The sequence below is a fragment of the Carcharhinus amblyrhynchos genome, chromosome 12 (assembly GCF_965287045.1).
Source record: "Carcharhinus amblyrhynchos chromosome 12, sCarAmb.v2.hapA, whole genome shotgun sequence".
NCBI classification, from domain to species: domain Eukaryota; kingdom Metazoa; phylum Chordata; class Chondrichthyes; order Carcharhiniformes; family Carcharhinidae; genus Carcharhinus; species Carcharhinus amblyrhynchos.
In genome coordinates this window covers 48547364-48556534 of record NC_137335.1, presented here as the reverse complement: position 1 = coordinate 48556534, position 9171 = coordinate 48547364, and positions in this window count along the sequence as shown.

The following is a 9171-nucleotide window of genomic DNA, read 5'->3' as shown; positions in this document are numbered from 1 at the left end:
GAGGGCATTGATAGTGTGGTCCTCGGAGGGTGAATCCAGCATACTGGTGATAGGAGGAAATAATCACAGTTGAGGAGGTGAGGGGCGGGGTAGTAGGGTAGGTCCAGTGTGAGAGTTTGCAGGGGAAGGTCTCATGGCTGGAGGTTCAATGAGGGGGATTATTCAGGTGGCTCAGATAACAAAAGGGGGGAGGGTTAGGTTGGGAATGGGGATGGTAATGGATTTGGCTCTGATGGGAGCAAAGGCATGTGGAGGTGGATTGTGATAGGGTCCTGGGTAGTGGGGGGAATGTTCAACGTTCACAGTGGAGAGAGGAATGATGATATGGGTGGATCAAGAGTGATGGGGAAAGTTGCAGGGTGACGGGGGAAAGTGAAGGAACAAGTTTGAAAGGTGATACACATCATTTTTTAAATGTTGAACACTCAGTCAATTAGTGAGATCCCTTGAAGTGGGAGGAGGATTTTTTTTCACGAGGATACAGTTCTAGGTCAGCAGAATTGCAGACTAAAGGGACATCTTTATGTACGGTAGCACAGTGGTTAGCACTGCTGCTTCACAGCTCCAGGTACCTGGGTTCGATTCCTGGCTTGGGTCACTGTGTGGAGTTTGCACATTCTCCACATGTCTGCATGGGTTTCCTCTGGGTGCTCTGGTTTCCTCCCACAGACCAAAGATGTGCAGGTTAGGTTGATTGGCCATGCTAAAATTGTCCGTTAGTGTCCTGAGATGCATAGGTTAGAGGGATGAGTGGGTAAGTATGTAGGGATATGGGGGTAGGGCTTGGGTGGGATTGTGGTGGGTGCAGACTTGATGGGCCAGATGGCCTCTTTCTGTACTGTAAGGTTTCTATGATTCTACAATTTTGAGGCAATTGGACGAGAGCCATGCTCAGTTGGGTTCTCTTCTCTGTGGTGATGCCCACACAGTAGCAGGTTTGTTCTGGACGCACTGATCTCAACTGAGATCCCAGCAAGGTTTAGAACTGCTGTTCATTATGCACCATTTGTCACTGACTGCAATAGAAGCAGGGATGAAGGGTAGAGAGGGAGGTGAATGCCTCCAAAGGGCATGGCTGGTGGAAGTCAGCCAACTCATGACTCCAAATCTCCATCTCCCGGGTGAATGGTCATGGCTGATCATGTGGTTAATCTGATTAACAGGATATTCTGATTGGACCACAGTATCCCAGCTGTCTCATATACTCCTGCCATTGATAACGTTGAGTTGTCTGAAGGAACCATAAAGTATCCAGCCACTTCATAGATGTTCCCTCTGTCTTCAAAGAACAGGGCCCTGTGTACTAATATATGTAGCTTTAAGTACACTGTGAGTCTGACTGACAACCTTAAATCAGCTGTCATCATAATCCAGAGCACACTGATGATTATTTAGCAAATGTTGTCCAATTGTAAAATTACATCTAATGTTGGACATTGTGTTTTGAGTTTTGCACACACAAGCTAGTTGGATGTGGTCTGCACCGTGCCCTTTGCAAATGCAGCTGGGACATGATATTTGATCCAATCTGACAGTCTAAGGGACAGCCTTCATACCCAGCATCATACTGGCACTGAAATTCATTTGCCACATTGTTCATTTGTGTTATTTTTTTTGGCTTGACGGCCACATATATTAGTGGTGAATACCACTTGTGTTGACGCTGCATAGTAGCAGTGTGAAACAGCTAGCTTCACCTGTTGCTCAAGTGTATCATCCACATATCAGAAATATGCATGGGGTCGGAGGTTGGGTATCATTCCATCAAAGATACATTTCTCACGGACCCAAATAAAGATGTTTGTGACAGCTGGACCTAGAAGTGTTCCAAATGCAAAACTATCTTTTTGAGCGTATGCTGTGTCATGAGAACAGAACTCAACTGCATGAGTTGCTGAGTTCAAAAGTTCAACGAATACTGATTCACACAATGGTCTTTTGATATTGATTGAAAGATAAATTTTGACCAGGTCACCAAGGATAATTCCCAGCTCTTCCTCAAAATAGTGATTTTGAATCTTTTACATATATCTTATAGACTGGATGGGCCCTTAGTTTAATGTCTCATCTGAAAGGTGGCACCTTCAACAATGCAGCTCTGGTGTGTCAGAACGGATTTTTTTGCTTAAGTTCTGGACTGCAACCTAAGTTCATAAATTTCTGCCTCAGAGGCAAGATTTCTACTGACTGACTATTCTGGACAGTGAAAGAGTGACATTGAGCAAAAGATTGGCCACGTGGATGCAATCTATGATTGTTAAACGTGAGGGTGGCATGGTGGCATAGTGGATAGCACTGGTTCTAGAGTCTACATGTTCTCCTTATGTCTGTGTGGGCTACCTCCGGGATCTCCGGTTTCCTCCCACAGTTTGAAAGACGTGCTAGTTAGGTGCATTGGCCATGCTAAATTCTCCCTCAGTGTACCCAAACAGGTGGCGACTAGGGGATTTTCACAGTAACTTTATTGCAGTATTAATGTAAGCCTACATGTGACACTAATAAATAAACTTAAAAACTTTGGGAACATTGGCACACTATTAAATTGCAGTGCACTGTGATACTGCTTTCTGTTGCCCGTGACTTGCACAAATCATCTGTGCCTAATTGATTATCTAATCTTAACTATGTCCCTGGTGTGGAAGAGCATAGAAGAATGTGTACAACCTTATCAGCTGCTGACAGTGCAGTGCCTGTGGTCTAGGCAGTCATGGGCCACATGTGATACGTAAGCAAATGAGAGATTCTTTGCCACCTTCAACAAATGGGCCAGTTGTTTTGGGTGTGGGCGTACTGCCTTCGGAATGTTGTATGTTTCTGATCAGCCTGCTCAGCCACCATTCCTCACTCTTCTAACCAATAAAAGAATTTTTAATGCATAAGCGATTTTGCCTTCTCTGAAATGCTGAAGGGAAAAATGGCACAAAGTCCTGTGGCACAAAGCCAATTACTGAGACAGTTGGCAACACATGAAATCTCAAAGAATTATTTGGGAATAAACTTTAAAATGATGCTATGAAAATTGATTCCAGGCTATTTAACTTCTCTTCTTTTTTACTTCAGACATTAACACCAGAAAGGAAAAGAAATCCTGCAAATCATGGAAAATTGAGTGCGTGCTACTATGGTGCAATTTTTGCAAGCAACGGTTCAAAAATTGCTGCTTAGTTTAGCCAAAACAAAATGGCTGCTTCCTTTAACACAAAAGTTGTGATGCTGCGTGACCAAATTTTTCTCAAGTTTAGGCTTATATTTCCTGAAATTTCCTGATCAGAAAATCAAAGCTGCAGAGTTTCTAGTTTGGAACAACTTGTCCTATAAAAGAATCTCCTGTCCCCTGTTTTGTTGAGGACTGTGCTTTATATGCTCTGTCTGAGGCCAGAACTCTCCATTCACCTGACGAAGAGGGAAACCTCGAAAGTTTGTGAGTATTATCAAATAAATCGGTTGGACTAAAACCTGGTGTTGTCAGACTTTTTACGTTGTTGAGGACTATCAGTTAGTCTCAATGATAGTCTGCTGGACTGCCAATTATTAAATAACTTTCAACTGTGGAATATTCAACGGGAGGTCTGTGTCAAATAAGGACTACGTTCGACAGTTGGATTAGTGCCCCACATTGCAAAAGTCAAAGCAGACATCTGAACACTCAAAACAATTATATTTTTGAACTACAACACAAATAAACTTCCAAATTTCTACTTTGAAAATATTTTCAACATCCTGTAGAAGATAATGGAAATTCTAAAGACCACAGCATTCAAGTAACTCCCAAAAACTGGCCCCAGTAAAAATGTTCAAACTCTAAATGTGCAGATCAGAAATAACTCATATCCATTTTCAATTTTTTATAAAGTTATCTGCATTAAAGTCATTGAACACAGATCAGTGTTGTTAAAACTACTTAAGCATCAGCTTTTTTTATATCCCAACAATGAGGATAATGATAGATTGTTTAAAATTAACTGGGGAAGAATGTAAACAGATTTTGAACTCATTTGTCATAATTTAATAATCCTTGCCAATGAATGTTGGAAAAGTCATCCCTATTTACAGGGACACATCCTGTCTTTTCAAGTGTATGGAATTTTATGCCACACCATTGGTGGTGAGTTCAGTTAACTATTTTACCAAGTTGAATGAAGCTACTAGAGAAACCGGTACTCCTGGGAACAGAACAAGTTGACAGGGATGTGATAGAGATATTCAAAATCATAGAGTAAATAAGGGGCAGCAGTTTCCAGAGGGGTTGGTAACCTGAGTACACATTGTCACCATACTTTGCAAAAGAATTGGAAGCAGTACGAGGATTTTAATACAATATATGATCTGGAAGAAAAACTGCGGCAGGCGACGGTGCAGAGGGACCTCGGGGTCCTTGTGCATGAGTCGCAAAAACCCAGCTTGCAGGTGCAGCAGGTGGTCAGGAAGGCAAATGGGATGCTGGCCTTCATAGCAAGGGGGATTGAATATAAAAGTAGGGAGGTCTTGCTGCGGCTGTATAGGGCATTGGTGAGGCCGCAGCTGGAGTACTGTGTGCAGTTTTGGGCGCCGTACTTACGCAAGGATATTTTGGCCTTGGAGGGAGTGCAGAGGAGGTTTACTAGGCTGATACCGGAGTTGAGGGGGTTGAGCTGTGAGGAGAGGCAGAATAAACTAGGCTTGTACTTGTTAGAGTTTAGAAGAATGAGGGGAGATCTCATTGAGACATATAAGATGATGAATGGGATGGATAGGATAGAGGTGGAGAGACTCTTCCCGCTCAGAAAGGACAGTAGGACTAGGGGGCACAGCCTCAAGATAAAGGGGGGACAGTTTAGAACGGAGTTGAGGAAGAACTTCTTCACTCAAAGGGTGGTGAATCTCTGGAATTCTCTGCCCGTTGAAGTGGTGGAGGCTACCTCGCTAAATATTTTTAAGACGCGGGTTGATGGGTTTTTGATAAGCGAGGGGATTAAGGGTTATGAGGAGAGGGCGGGAATGTGGAACTGAGCCACGACAGATCAGCCATGATCTTATTGAGTGGCGGGGCAGGCTCGAGGGGCCAGATGGCCTACTCCTGCTCCTATTTCTATTTCTTATCTGCAGGCTTGGCACAGATCCTTTCTGTGTGGACATCCTGTGGCCCACAGTGGCTGGGGTTCCAGTCACACCCCCTCACCAGAAAAACATCCCTATCCTGCTGGGCACATTGCCACTGGCTGCAAAATTTTCTGCACGTCGACAATGTTGGCTCATTTTAAGCTGTGACCTCTGATCTTGACTGCAGCAGAAATAGGCCAGTTCAGACTTTTCAGAACAAGCATAAGAGAGGGAAGAGGAAGAGAGGACATGCTCCCTTTTTAAGGCACTAATTGCCATATTCAGGTAAGTTTTTCAACGTCTTAAAGCCATTCATGAGTTCTTGGATCAATGAATTGTTGAGTGGGTGGGTGGGTGAGTGGGGTGGACGAGTGGGTGGGTGAGTGAGTGGGTGAGTGAGTGAGTGTGTCGGTGAGTGGGTAGGGGGTATGTGGGTAGGTGAGTGAATGAGTGGGTAGGTGAGTGAATGGGTGGGAGAGTGAATGAGTGGGTGGATGAGTGAATGGGTGGGTGAGTGAATGAGTGAGTGGATGAGTGAATGAGTGGGTGGGCGACTGGGTAGGGGGTAAGTGGGTAGGAGAGTGAGTAGAGGGCGAGTGCGTGAATAGGGGGTGAGTGAGTGGCGGGCGAGTGGGCAGATGAGCAAGTGAATGAATGGGCGGGCAAGTGATTAGTGGGCGAGTGAGTGGGGAAGTGAGCAGCCAGGCAAGTGAGTGAGTGGGTAGGTGAGTGAGTGGGTAGGTGAGTGAGTGAGCAGGCGGGTGAGTTAGTGGGTGGGTGAGTAGGCGGGCAAGTGAGTGGCTGAGTGGCTGGCTGGGTGAGTCAGTGGGTGGCTGCATTAGTGGGGTGGGTGAGTGAGTGTGTCAGTGAGTGAATGAGTGGGTGGGTTAGTGAGTGAATATGTGAGTGGCTGCGTGAGTGGGCAGTTGGGTCAGGTTAAGATGACAGTCAGGTTGGGGTGTAGTAGTGTGTAGTAGTATCAAGCTGGGTTGGGGTGATTGTGAGGGGAGGGTCTGTTGTAGTGCTCAGTTCACTTACACTGGCTAATCACTGAGTTATATCAGATATTAACTCGCATAACAGGTCCCTTGTGTCTGGCCAAAGTTGGTGACACTGAAATCTGGGTCAGACACTTTTGTGTAATGTTCATGGTAGTGCAGCTCAACCCATTGGATGGTTAAACTTCCCAGGCAATTGCAGCACAAGTTTGTGCTCCAAGACATCATACGGGTCATGATTTGCAAAAGCAATTTAAAACCAGATTTCACTGCTCTGGCCATTGGAAGATTAGAGATGTCAATGTGCAGCAGCAAGTCGATGAGAAATATGAAAGGAGTTCTAGAGGTGACTGTAGGAGCTATGCGCAGCAAAAGCTGAATCTCTTGCAGGAGTGATTCTCTGGCTATGATTAGATATATAAGAATGGAATAAGGAAAACGCAGCTCCACCTGGCTGGTTGATGATGGACAGTCATTGGAGGAAGATTGTGTGATCAGTCATGTCAAAGGTTACAGACAGGTTGAGGCGAATGAGGAGGGGATAGTTTACCTTTGTCAGTCACATCGGATGCTCTGTGACTGTTGGTGGAAGGGTTGGAAACCTGGTAGGAGGGATTCAAACCTAGAGATCCAGGAAAGATGGGCATGAATTTGTGAGGCAACAATATGTTCATGGACTTTAGAGAAGAAATGGAGGTTAGAGATTGAGCGGTGGTTTGCAAGAATGGAGGGTCAAGGGTTTTTTTTTCTAACTCAGTTTACAATTTAACAATATGAATGAATAGTAAGTATTTCTGCTGTTGATAATGTTACCTAACGGGTAGAGTATAGAAACACAGAGGGACCTAGGTGTGGAAGTCCACAAATCCTTGAAGGTGGCAGCACAGGTAGAGAAGGTGGTGAAGAAGGCATATGGTATGCTTGCCTTTATAGGACGGGGTATGGAGTATAAAAGCTGGAGTCTGATGTTGCAGCTGTATAGAACATTGGTTAGGCCACATTTGGAGTACTGCGTCCAGTTCTGGTCGCCGCACTACCAGAATGATGTGTTAGAGGCTTTAGAGACAGTGCAGAGGAGGTTTACCAGGATGTTTCCTGGTATGGAGGGTCTTAGCTATGAGGACAGATTGGGTAGACTGGGGTTGTTCTCCCTGGAAAGACGGAGAATGAGGAGAGACCTAATAGAGGTGTACAAAATTATGAAGGGTATAGATAGGGTGAACAGTGGGAAGCTTTTTCCCAGGTCAGAGGTGACGATCACGAGGTGTCACGGGCTCAAAGTGAGAGGGGTGAGGTATAACTCCAATATCAGAGGGACATTTTTTACACAGAGGGTGGTGGGGGCCTGGAACGCACTGCCAAGTAGGGTGGTGGAGGCAGACACGCTGGCATCATTTAAGACTTACCTGGGTAGTCACATGAGCAGACTGGGAATGGAGGGATACAAACGAACGGTCTAGTTGGACCAATGAGCAGCTTGGAGGACTGAAGGGCCTGTTTCCTGTGCTGTACTGTTCTTTGTCCTTTGTAGCCTGAACACACATAGGAAATTTATTTTGTGACCACACTGATCTTTTTGCTAAAGCTAACAACAGAAAGAAATTGTAGAGGGGGTAGGGAATGGAGGGGAAGTGAAGTGGGTTGAATCAAGGTAAAGTGGGGTTTGGGGGAGGTGTGGTGAAGTGCGAGGTGGGGGTAAATGAGGAACTAGGTGGTGAAAATAATCTGTGGGCAGAGGAGAGATGATGTTAAGGGAATGGGGATGGTGAATACGTAGGTGTGTATTGGGGAGTGGAGGAAGGGAGTGCAGCGTTGTTGAAAGTGTGAGTTAACCTTCGAGCATGGACAGAGGAGCGTTCTCTCCTCACAACTCAGACTGGTAGGTGGCCAGGCAATTTCTATGGTTGTTCGCTCTCAAAAGGTATTGCTTCTTCCCATACTCAGCTTGGTTCTTTTGATTAGAACTCAAGGTAATCTATGAATTGGAGCAGCAAACTGGTTAAAGTCAGAGGGTCATCCAGACTCGAAAGGTTGGATGGGATTTTCTGACCACACTCACTCCAAGACTGGACAATCCCGTTTGAAGTCAACAGACCTTTGCATAGTCCATATCCTGCCTGCTATGATTCCCATGGCAAGTGGGATGGGAAAATTCTACTCATTGGCTTTGTTGTCTCTCCACAAGCGTGGCACAATGGTTAGCACTGCTGCCTCACAGTGCTAGGGACCTGGGTTAGATTGCTGGCTTGGAGTACGGCCAACGGTTAAACAAAACGTTTTGTTATTATATCAAGTAAAAAGTCTGACAACACCAGGTTTTAGTCCAACCTATTTATTTGATAATATACTCACAAGCTTTCGAGGGACACCCTCTTCGTCAGGTGAATGGTATGCCGGCGTTGGACTGGCGTAAACACAGTAAAAAGTCTGACAACACCAGGTTTTAGTCCAACCTATTTATTTGATAATATACTCACAAGCTTTCGAGGGACACCCTCTTCGTCAGGTGAATGGAGAGAACTCTCCATTCACCTGACGAAGAGGGTGTCCCTCGAAAGCTTGTGAGTATATTATCAAATAAATAGGTTGGACTAAAACCTGGTGTTGTCAGACTTTTTACTGTGTTTACGCCAGTCCAACGCCGGCATACCCACATCATTATTATATCAACACAGGGTTTGGATTTTCCATCAGCAGATGAGAAGGCTGGAAGTGTCTGCCAAAGACAGACGTGTTGACAGGAAGATGATACAGCCTATTGCGGTTTAACCAGCTTTTAACCCAAAATAAAGGCAAAATACTATGTGTGCGGAGTCTGTACATTTTCCCCTGTGCCTGCGTGGGTTTCATCCGGGTGCTCCGGTTTCCTCCCACAGTCCAAAAGACGTGTTGTTTAGGTGCATTGGCCATGCTAACATTCTCCCTCAGTGTACCCGAACAGACCCTGGAGTGTGGCGACTAGGGGATTTTCACAGTAGCTTCATTGCAGTGTTAATGTAAGCCTACTTGTGGCACTGATAAATAAACTTAAAAAGAAAATGCTGTCAGACTGAGATTTTTCAGCATTTTCTGATTTTGTTTCGAGACCCCAGCG